We start from the raw sequence: 12,221 nt of genomic DNA on the forward strand, positions 1-12,221 counted from the left end.
GCAGCCTGCATTGCTGCGAAAGGTGGATATACACTGTACTAGTGCCGACATTGTGCATGCTCTGTTGCCTGTGTCTATGTGCCTGTGGTTCTGTCAGTGTGATCATGTGATGTATCTGACCCCAGGAATGTGTCAATAAAGTTTCCCCTTTCTGGGACAATGAATTCACGGTGTTCTTATTTTAATTTCCAGGAGTGTAGTTTGGACAAGAAGAGAATAGAAGCTTTCGAAATGTGGTGATACAGAAGAATGCTGAAGATAAGGTGGGTAGATCACGTAACTAATGAGGAGGTATTGAATAGGATTGGGGAGAAGAGAAGTTTGTGGCACAACTTGACTAGAAGAAGGGATAGGTTGGTAGGACATGTTTTGAGGCATCAATGGATCACAAATTTAGCATTGGAGGGCAGCGTGGGGGGTAAAAATCGTAGAGGGAGACCAAGAGATGAATACACTAAGCAGATTCAGAAGGATGTAGGTTGCAGTAGGTACTAGGAGATGAAGAAGCTTGCACAGGATAGAGTAGCATGGAGAGCTGCATCAAACCAGTCTCAGGACTGAAGACCACAACAACAACAACATGCTAAGCACAATACACACACACCCATGCACATGCCCGAGGTAAGACTCTAACCTCCGGCGGGAGGGGTCGCGCAATCCGTTACATGGCGCCGCAAACCACGCGGCGACACGAACGTTATTAATGTCTATTATCCTGTTTTCCTATAAGGTGAAATACGCACCTTTTTTCCTGATAAGTATACCACTGCATCCATGTCATCCATCATTGCCTGTCATTACTCCTCTGTAACAATCTCTTTGTTACTCAGCAAATGTCAAGCAATGTATTAACGCTACATGGCCATTGTAAAGATTGTCATAGTGAAGTGATAAAAGCACTGGCTCATATTCGGGTGATCTGTGGTAGTTCACTACCAATTTCGAATTACAACTCGATCGTACAATGGGACCTTATTGACAACTAGTCATTTAAGATATTCTTAGACCCAAATTTATTGCTATCTTCCTTAAAATCTGAGTAACGACAACATTTATTGACTATTTGAGGGCATATTTGACGACAAAAAGGCCTGGCTCTTGTTTTAACCTACTATTTTAGTTCTGGTCTGGCCACAAGTTTTTGGACATCGACTTTTTTGCCAGTGTCAGTCCCAAGACAGGAGAAAATGTAATTCCCCCGGTTTTCACGGTGTGATTGATTAATCGTGTGCTTTCGTGTGTACAACTGAGTTGTTAATTCAATTTTAGTACGCAGTATTTCGGCTACCGTTGGAGCCAAGGTGCATAAAAAGAAGACTCGCTCCACGTGAACTAGAAGGCTGGATCGTTCGTCGACATATTGTGTGCATTAAACCGGGGACCTAGAAACGACGTAGAGACTTCGTTCCATCGGAGCCCTCAGTGGTTCACAACCCCACAACAGGCCACAGCAGTCTACCCTGTGCGGTTCAGCCCCCGGTGGACCCCCACTCCCCGGGAACGTCTCATACCTAACAAGCGTAACCCCAAATGTTTGCGTGGTAGAGTAATTATGGTGCACGCGTACTTGGAGACAGTGTTTGCGCATCAATCGCCGCCATAGTGTAACTGAGGCGGATTATGGGGAACCAGCCCGCATTCGCCGAGGCAGATGGAAAACCGCCTTAAAAACCATCCACAGGCTAGCCGGCATACCGGACCTCGACACTAATCCGCCTGGCGGATTCGTGCCGAGGACCGGCACGCCTTCCCACTCGGGAAGCAGCGCGTTAGACCGCGCGGCAAGCCGGCCGGGCTGTATTCCACGTATATATACAAATGGACTCTACATCTAGGCTTACAGGGATTGGACAAAAATACGGAGGCACCAAAAACGCAACACATTACCTTGCCTTATACGGTACAGGAAAACCGTTCGTATTGAAAGCCGCTTCCAGTTACTTTGGAGTGGATAAGTACTGTCCTGTGCGTCTTTCAAGGCAATTACGTACCATTCTTGTTGCAAAACAGTGTCAAGTTCACAAAACAATAATGGATATGGTTAGCGATCACACGTCCTACTCTCCAGAGCAGAGCTAAAGACTCGATAATATGGAGATCTGGTGATTGTTGTTGCCAGGGGCGATGCGACAGCCACCCTCGAGCTCACACATCTAGTCATGGATGACACGAGTTGTCGTCTTGGAACATAGTATTATCCTTGGGGAACAAACATTGTAACACGGGATGGCCTGATAAGCCAAGATGTTCACTTGGCAGTAATGCACGGAATTCCACGATATGGCTGCCAAAATCATTACCGAATACTCGTCACGTTTCAGTCTTGCGACGTAAACTCAACCAAGAGAAGTTCGAAACAGACTCATCCGACCAAATGACTTTCCATTGCTCCATAGTCCTGGTTTTATTGCTTCCGTAGTTCCCTTCGTGTTTTTTCGATGCTGACAGGATTAGCGAGCGCGACATTCAGTTTTGCTCGGAATTTTTCAGTTGTCGTCCTCTTATTTTTCGTCACAGTCCTCTTCAACGACAGTCTGTCACGATGACTCACCACGCACTTGCGACCGCGCTGTGTCTTAACCGATGATGTTTGTCCACTTTCCCTGTATGCGTTAAAATCTTCGATACGGTGCCTCTTAAAACAACAAACACCTGCTGCCTTGGTTACGGAAGCACCCTTTGTGGATTCCTGCCCACTGGTCTAATATAGGGTGCCTAAGGGATGCTGCGTTCTCGGAATGCTACACAATAATTCAAGCAAAATCGCATTAATAATTTTTCATTATAATAAGAGGAATGACAATACTTAACTTGTAGTTACAAGTGCCGCAAGCGATGGGCGACAAGCGAACAGTAATGTTCTTCACTATAGACAATGTCCAAACAAGCAATGGAAATGGATCACTAACAATTGCAATCGTAGCATTCCCTGCAAGGCCTGTGCAAATACTGTCCGAATACTGAGCGGCCGAAGCTGGCAGGAGCGGCGCTTATATTCTCTCCTTGTAGAGACCGCTCCTGTCGTGGTGCGGTCCTAATCAGCGCCCCATTGGCGGACGTCGTGTCACCGCCTCCTCTTCCCTTGCGTTCTTCATCTTCGTTCCGGCGCTTGTGGTTACGCCAGAACACCCACTCTACGAGCACCAACAATTTGCCCACGTTCTGTCACATAGCTCCGACGTAATGCACTTAAAACTTCCTGGCAGATTAAAACTGTGTGCACCGACCGAGACTCGAACTCGGGACATTTGCCTTTCGCGGACAAGTGTTCTACCATCTGAGCTACCGAAGCACGACTCATGCCCGGTCTCACAGCTTTACTTCTGCCAGTATCTCGTCTCCTACCTTCCAAACTTTACAGAAGCTCTCCTGCGAACCATGCAGAACTAGCACTCCTGAAAGTAAGGATACTGCGGAGACATGGCTTAGCCACAGCCTGGGGGATGTTTCCAGAATGAGATTTTCACTCTGCAGCGGAGTGTGCGCTGATATGAAACTTCCTGGCAGATTAAAACTGTGTGCACCGACCGAGACTCGAACTCGGGACATTTGCCTTTCGCGGGCAAGTGCTCTACCATCTGAGGTAGGAAGGTAGGAGACGAGATACTGGCAGAAGTAAAGCTGTGAGACCGGGTGTGAGTCGTGCTTCGGTAGCTCAGATGGTAGAGCACTTGCCCGCGAAAGGCAAAGGTCCCGAGTTCGAGTCTCGGTCGGTGCACACAGTTTTAATCTGCCAGGAAGTTTCATATCAGCGCACACTCCGCTGCAGAGTGAAAATCTCATTCTGATAATGCACTCTTAACTAACAGAACGCTGTTCTGATCACGATAGACACTTGCAGTGCATTGAGGACATTGCACAGGTGCCGTTCGTGGTCAAATACAACAGCATAACGCGCTGGATTGGCTAGCTTCTGCGTTTCTCGCGGTGTTTCTATATATTTATTCAAACTGTGGACATCCGAAAGCGTACGATGAAAATGTGTTACCGTGGAGAGCTCTGACATTGCCCGCAGAGGGAAGAGCGACCGTTAGAAATAAAATTGTAGAGCAGTGAAAACTCACACACAACTTGCCTTTATAAAGGATTGTTAAATACGTCATGTGGATGCTCTACAATTTTAATTCCTTACAGTTTTGGGACAGGTCCTGTTACAGTATTTTGCTACGGTGGTATTGAGATCTGTGCTTTGTTCTGTACAGATTGTGCAGTCAGCTGCGCTCCTCGAGAAGTTCTCGACGCGGTATGAAAAATCAAGTTTTCACGGTTAATAGCACTAATAAAATTAGAAGCTTGCCCAAGGACAATCAGAACTGTAGACCAACCTGATACATTTCAGCGTGAATGAACGTCTGCTGTGGTTAGGTTGGATTGCGTATTGATTTTTTTATTTTATATTTTTTTTATTTTTTTTATTTTGATACTACAGCACCGTGTTCGGTTTCACGGATGGCTTATGTCGCTGCAGTTCAGCTGATGCATCACATTACAAACAGCGGAAGTTAGATGCTATTACGCTGGTTAACAGGCAGAAAGAATATTTCATGAAAAGTGACTTTTGTTGCTAAAGATTTACTATCTACTTGAATCTGAGGAACATTATTGTAAGATTGTGTTTTCTTCTGTTTCAGGTAAGCCCTTTGTTCTGCGCTCCTTCTCTGGTATGGTGAGTGAATTTAGCAGTCTTTCACTCCATTGTAGTTGAGAAATTAATTTTCCGGTCTATACCATGGAATCTGCTAGTCGATGCAGTAAGTAAAACGGACAGTCAGGTTTCGGAAATATAGGTTATAAAGAAGTAGAAGAGTTCATGAAAAATGAAACAATTACCAACGTATCCCAAAACAAAGAGAAAACGTCATAACACATAATAGCTCTGAAAGTCAGACAGCAAAAAATAGGTTTTTTCAAAGTTATCGTTCCACTCGATGTTTCAATCATCATATTGAATAATTCTGATGATCCTGTGTAAAACTCATGTACTCCATTATAATTAAGTTAAACACAAGTAACCAGTAAATTGTATTAGACTTTGAGCGAAAACCTCCGCCTAGGCGAATAGGAACGTTCATCTTCACGTGATTCACAGTTTAATCAGATGTTTTGACTCGAATATACATTTTTTTACTCGATATTAATCTCTCCGCCTTCGCCGCTGAATGGTGGGCGCTCCTAACTGCCATGTGCGGCACCCAGTTCAAACCGAGATACTGCTAGGGACGTTTTCTTCGTTAGAGGATGCAAACGGGCTCCATCCAGTGTCGTGGTGCCAACTGAGAGACTGCTTGAACCCCGATGAACAGCAAAGTTATGTCTGGAGACACGCTAGACAGCAATGGATTACCAACCTGACTATCGCTCGCCAAACGGCCTGGGATGGTCTGGTACGCCTTCTCAGTTCATAGCGGAGACTTTGGAGATCATACGCCGCATCCTTACTGGACAACGGTACGTGAACGATATTCTACGCTCCGTTTTGTTGCTCTTCATGGCAACCCAAAAAGGCTTTACATTTCAGCAAGACAATGTCCGCCCGCACAAGGCCGGTCTTTCTACCGCTTGTTTTCGTACCTGTCAAACCCCAACTGGTCCAGCAAGATCGTTAGATCTCTCCTCAACTGAGAACCATTGGAGCATTATTGGAAGGGCCTTACAACCAGCTCTGAATTTTGACGATCTGATGCGGCAACTGGACAGGATTTGGCTCCTTATCTCTCAGAAGGACATCCAACAACTGTATCAATCAGTGCCAAGCCGAATAACAGCGTGCATAAGGAACTAACACTAACGTACTCAATTTGTGAAGCTCTTCCCTTGAATAAATCATCGAATTTTTCTGAAATTGTAATGATTCGTTTGTTTGTACATTTCCGCCCCATTCCGATAATTCCTTCGTGGTACACCGTTTTTGTCTTAGAGCGTGTATCGTTGCTATTGATCTTCCAGACAGTATAGGGTAATTATAAAATCCATGAACATTTCAAATGGTTCAAATGGGTCTAAGCACTACGGGACTTAACATCTGAGGTCATCAGTCCCCTAGACTTAGAACTACTTAAACCTAACCTAAGGACATCACACACATCCATGCCCGAGGCAGGATTCGAACCTGCGACCCTAGCAGCAGCGCTGTTCCGGACTGAGGCGCCTGGAACAGCTCGGCAATTGCGGCCGGCATGAACAATTCAAAAAATCGATACAAGTATATAACCAAGAACAGACTCACAGATTATACAGTACGTGAAAGACAAAATCTCATTTTTTGCGATGTTTTTAAATGTTGTATGTGACCACTCTTCGTCACATGGCACACATCTAATCGGTAGTCCCGTTCTGCGCATACCCGACCCAGTGTGACGGTACGAACAGCTACGGCGATGCGGTGCCGCAAGACTTCCAAATCCTTTGGTGAAGGCGGCTCATACAAATTCTCGTTGATGTAAATCCCCAAGAAAAACTTCTCGAAAGTCCGGCGTCAGTTGTGGCCATTGGGTTTAGCGCCACGTCTTTTTGGATGAAATGCTTGCTTTCAGTTCCAAGTTGTGGCAAGAGCCAAAATTGCAGCCTGTCGAGGCAGGCGACAGCTTTGACATTTCTCTCAGTGAAGAAGGAGGTGGGTCCATAGACTGTCTCATTGAGCACGGGACGGTATACGTTAACGTTCTCGGAATTCCAACGTGTCCGGCATTTGAATGTGGGTTATCTGTCGCCCATGTGCGTCAGTAGTTCCCTGAAAATGAAAAGTGGCATTGTCACTGAAGATTAATTTGCTTGTGAAATCATTATTTTCAGAATAACTCGTCCCACCCAATGAATATGATGCAGAAAGCTTAGTGATGTATTTTCGGCAGGAAAACATTCTAGTTTGAAAATGACAGCAGAAGCTTCATTTGCCCTTTCCGCAGTTTTGAGACATCTTCAGAAATGATAAAAAAAGTAGAAATAGATTAGAGGTATGATCCTATCTAGCACGAGAAGGTGCTAAAAACTTTAAGTACTATATAAAAAAACAGAATGAAGGGGGCCTTGTGTTTAGGAATTGCGGCTAACGCATCGGTCATAATAGCCAAAATTTTTGGTATGTACCTAGAATGGGACAGTAAAAAAAATTGAATAGTGTGAAACCTACCCGTCTTCTCTATATCTCTTTTGTTACGCAACCTTCCCTTCGACAATAACCTATGAAACCTTCCCTTAGAATTTCTATCTCTTGGTTAAAAGTAACAAATGAAATCTTCCCTTTGAAATTAATTCTCAATAATAATAATAATAAGTGCAATCTTCGCATACAAATTTAAATGCCGCTTATTAAAAGTGATTTGCTGATTATTTCGACGAAACATAGAATGTGTTGTCGTAGTGGCCCTCAGTCGTTACCTGCAATAACCCAGAATTGTTCCTTACATTTTTTACTGGATCGCCATCTGACTGCTACATCGAGCTGCGACATGAATATTCTTACTCTGTTTTACTATACTCTATTAGCTGCTGGTGGGCTGTCATAATAAGTGGCTGTATTTATTGCCAAAGCTGACGTTATTCTTTAATTAATTTGACTGAACTTACGTAATTCACAGTTAAACTTTTTCTTGACAACAATAAAATTTTGCAAAGTTATACGTTGATGGTTTTTGGGATGGATTATAATCAGTAATGCAATATTGCTGGCACAAATTAATTATATTCTGAAAACGATTCTTCAAATATTTACTGTTGGTAATGAAATGACTTTACAAACGTTCAAATGGGACTTACTTTTTTACAATAATCTTACAACTAGCATTGCGGAAACATACCTTCAGTAGTCTTGAGTTTCTCAAAATAAATAAAAAAATAAATAAATAAATAAAAATAAAAAACAAAAAATAAAAATAAATAATTCAATAATATTAGTTCCTCGTATGATAATAGTTAGCTGATGTCTCTGTACATCCGTTTATAATCCCTTGTAAATCATAGCTGGTGGCTGGCAAGCACACCGCTCCTCTCAAGCTCTCGCTTCAGACTTGCTACCGACTCGCTTCACAACTCGCTTACTACTTAGTGACTTCCTACGCCGGCCGCGGTGGTCTCGCGGTTCTAGGCGCGCAGTCCGGAACCGTGCGACTTCTACGGTCGCAGGTTCGAATCCTGCCTCGGGCATGGATGTGTGTGATGTCCTTAGGTTAGTTAGGTTTAAGTAGTTCTAAGTTCTAGGGGACTAATGACCACAGCAGTTGAGTCCCATAGTGCTCAGAGCCATTTGAACCATTTTTTTGACTTCCTACGAACGGTAAAGTGCGGTCTCTCCCGCCAACATTGCTTTCTGGTACAGACGATCCCTGCTACCATTACAAAATGTATCAGTGCGCGGTCTTTCCCGCTCTTTTCTTATAATGTATCCCAGTGTGCGATTTGTGCTTTTACCAGTGGGGAGGGATGTCTTATGGGGTTAGTATAATTATATATGTTACTAGCTTCGACCATGGCGTTATCCATGGTTAAACAGTTATTTATAAATAGATGTTAATGCCGAAACTCACAATTCACGCGTATGCACTATCAGAAAAGCCATCCCTTGTTGTATCTTTAAAAGTACATTATAGGTAAAGCTTATTTACAAAATCATCTACATACAGGTACACGAGGGGAATTCAAAAAGTAAAGGCACATTTGTAAAAAGCTGTACTTATTCTGATGACAGAAAACTGAAACATGTGTTATTTTAATATGTAACCTCCCTGGACTTCCATGCAGTTTTCCCGACATTTTACCAGTTTTTTTATTTCATCAGAAAATACGTTTATCGGTTGCATCTGTAACCAATTTTGCACCGCAGCAATGACGTCTTCATCACTTTCAAATCTTCTTCCCTGTAGTGCTTCCATTAAGGGTCCAAACATGTGAAAATCGCTTGGAGCCAGGTCTGGACTGTTTGGTGGATGTTCCAGCACCTCGAATCTCAACTCCTTTATTGCTTCTGCTGTCCGTTTGGCAGAATGTGGGTGAGCATTATCTTGCTGCAGGATGACACCTCGTCACAGTTTTCCACGACGTTTGGATCTGATTGCAGGTTTTAGTTTCGTACGCAACACATCACATCCACCATACAATACAGACCTGGCTGTAAACCCTCGTATACGCTGGGGCGACGTCTTGCAACATTGTGGCATGCTATGGAAGTGTGGCGTACGTCGTCTTGCCATTTAGTTCTAAATGTTTTAAAATGCTTAACTACTACGTAACACTTTTTCAAAATTTATAAGCAAAAATATTAATAGTATTAATAGTAAACTTTCAGTGTTCGGCTCCACAAATTTAAATTATATGTAAAGTCTTACTCCAGTGCGTGGGAAATAAACATCCCAGGTTGGGATGCATAAACTCAAACCAGAGGAGGGGATGGTCTGATGCAGAGGGGGGGGAAATCCCCCCCATCCCCCCCCCCCCCTGCAAATCGCACACTGATGTATCCATACGTGGTCTCTCCCGCCCTTTATAAAATTATACCAATGTGCGGTCTCTACCGCCAACAATACTTTCGTGCAGACATTCCCTGCTACCACAATTATTTCCAAAATGACAAATATTAATTATTCCTACTTAATCCTATTAATAAAGTATAAACATCTTTCATAAATTGTGGTTTGACAATTGACAATAGAAATATACACGTCTTACAAGTGTTGCCGAAAACTAAAAACGAAAAGCTAAATTCGTATAAAACCGTGCAAAAGACGACATTTCTTACCTTCAATCTCTGTTGGTCCATCATGGACAGGGGACAATGGCTAGTTAAGTAATTGCCAATGTCAATGAAATTCACCAACAACCCTGTAACTTAAGATGTTATTTTTCTTTTATTTTGAAGGCTGCCAGTTTCAAAATTTCACTATGCCATGGAGAGATCCATATGGGGCCTGAAGATGACATAGTGAAATGCTGAAATTGATAGCCTTCAAAACGAAATAAAATAACATCTTCTGTTGCATGGCTGTTGGTGAATTTCATTGACATTGACAATTCTTACCTTCGGTGAAGGCATATATCAGCGCTAAAATAGGGCCACACCTATATTCTTGAAACAAAGATTTTGCAACACAAATTGTAGTAGTCGTGAATACATAGCAAATTATGAGCACGCTATGTAAGACTGGCAGGCAGCAAAGTGCTGAAGCAGCGGGCGGAAGTTCCGCTGGGTGGTGTTTAGATTTCTGGAAGTAAATAAATGGCTGGCTCTGAGCACTATGGAACTTCTGAGGTCATTAGTCCCCTAAAACTTACAACTAGTTAAACCTAACTAACCTAAAGACATCACACACATCCATGCCCGAGGCAGGATTCGAACCTGCGACCGTATCGGTCTCGCGGTTCCAAACTGCAGCGCCTAGAACCGCACGGCCACTTCGGCCGGCAGTAAATAAATAAGAATATAGTAAAACATTAGTGGTAAGTTACGGCAACGAAAAAGAAAAAAAAATTCAAAATTGGTGATAGAAGCACAATATATTTTCAAGATGGTTCTACATAGCAGTGCAGAACTGCAGATGGCCCAATTTATCATTGTGGTTTGTGGCTCGCAGGAGCTGCAATTAATACGGCTCCACTCTCATTCGCTTACGAAAGATTTTCCACACTGTTGGCTGAGTAATGTGCAATTCCGTTCTAGCTCTTTGTAGGACTTCGCAACATCACGTCGCTCACACGGCCCACTGTTTTTCCACACAAGGTGGGCCCAAACGTTGTACAGCGCACGAACAACCACCGTCCACGAATTTCCTGTACCACATCACTACGCTGTTGTAAACTTGTGGCGTCTTGCGAAATTTGCTACCGAAAGCTCTTTGTGCATTCACCACCGATTAGTAACAGAGAAATTCTAGCTCACACATTGTTTTGTCTGCATAGGTCGTCGCCGTTTTCAGCAACCACACTACTGGCCATTGAAATTGCTACACCAAGAAGATGACGTGCTACAGAAGCGAAATTTAACCGACAGGAAGAAGATGCTGTGATATGCAAATGATTAGCTTTTCAGAGCATTCACACAAGGTTGGCGCCGGTGGCGACACCTACAACGTGCTGACATGAGGAAAGTTTCCAACCGATTTCTCATACACAAACAGCAGTTGACCGGCGTTGCCTGGTGAAACGTTGTTGTGATATCTCGTGTAAGGAGGAGAAATCCGTACCATCACGTTTCCGACTTTGATAAAGGTCGGATTGTAGGCTATCGCGATTGCGGTTTATCGTATCGCGACATTGCTGCTCGCGTTGGTCTAGATCCACTGACTGTTAGCAGAATATGGAATCGGTGGGTTCAGGAGGGTAATATGGAACGCCGTGCTGGATCCCAACGGCCTCGTATCACTAGCAGTCGAGATGACAGGCATCTTATCCGCATGGCTCTAACGGATCCTGCAGCCACGTCTCCATCCCTGAATCAACAGATGGGGACGTTTGCAAGACAACAACCACCTGCACGAACAGTTCGACGACGTTTGCAGCAGCATGGACTATCAGCTCGGAGACCATGGCTGCGGTTACCCTTGACGCTGCATCACAGACAAGATCGCCTGCGATGGCGTACTCAACGACGAACCTGGGCGCACGAAAGGCAAAACGTCATGTTTTCGGATGAATCCAGGTTCTGTTTACAGCATCATGATGGCCGCATCCGTGTTTGGCGACATCGCGGTGAACGCACATTGGAAGCGTGTATTCGTCATCGCCATACTGGCGCATCATCCGGCGTGATGGTATGGGGTGCCATTGGTTACACGTCTCGGTCACCTCTTGTTCGCATTTACGGCACTTTGAACAGTGGACGTTACATTTCAGATGTGTTACGACCCGTGGCTCTACCCTTCATTCGATCTCTGCGAAACCCTACATTTCAGCAGGATAATGCACGAGCGCATGTTGCAGGTCCTGTACGGGCGTTTCTGGATACAGAAAATGTTCGGCTGCTGCCCTGGCCAGCACATTCTCCAGATCTCTCACCAATTGAAAGCGTCTGGTCAATGGTGGCCGAGCAACTGGCTCGTCGCAATACACCACTCTTGATGATCTGTGGTATCGTGTTGAAGCTGCATGGGCAGCTATACCTGTACACGCCATCCAAGCTCTGTTTGACTCAATGCCCAGGCGTATCAAGGCCGTTATTACGGCCAGAGGTGGTTGTTCTGGGTACCGATGTCCCAGGATCTATGCACTCAAATTGCGTGAAAATGTAATCACAT

At 44.1% G+C, this 12,221-nt stretch overlaps 1 non-coding gene across 1 annotated transcript; it reads left to right on the forward strand.

Annotated features, from left to right (window-relative positions):
• Positions 1-3,644: 3,644 nt before the first annotated feature.
• Trnas-cga (transfer RNA serine (anticodon CGA)) lies at positions 3,645-3,718 on the forward strand. Its single transcript has one exon. It is a non-coding gene; the product is annotated as a tRNA-Ser (tRNA).
• Positions 3,719-12,221: the final 8,503 nt, after the last annotated feature.

The sequence above is a fragment of the Schistocerca nitens genome, chromosome 7, assembly GCF_023898315.1.
Source record: "Schistocerca nitens isolate TAMUIC-IGC-003100 chromosome 7, iqSchNite1.1, whole genome shotgun sequence".
In the NCBI taxonomy this organism is placed as follows: Eukaryota; Metazoa; Arthropoda; class Insecta; order Orthoptera; family Acrididae; genus Schistocerca; species Schistocerca nitens.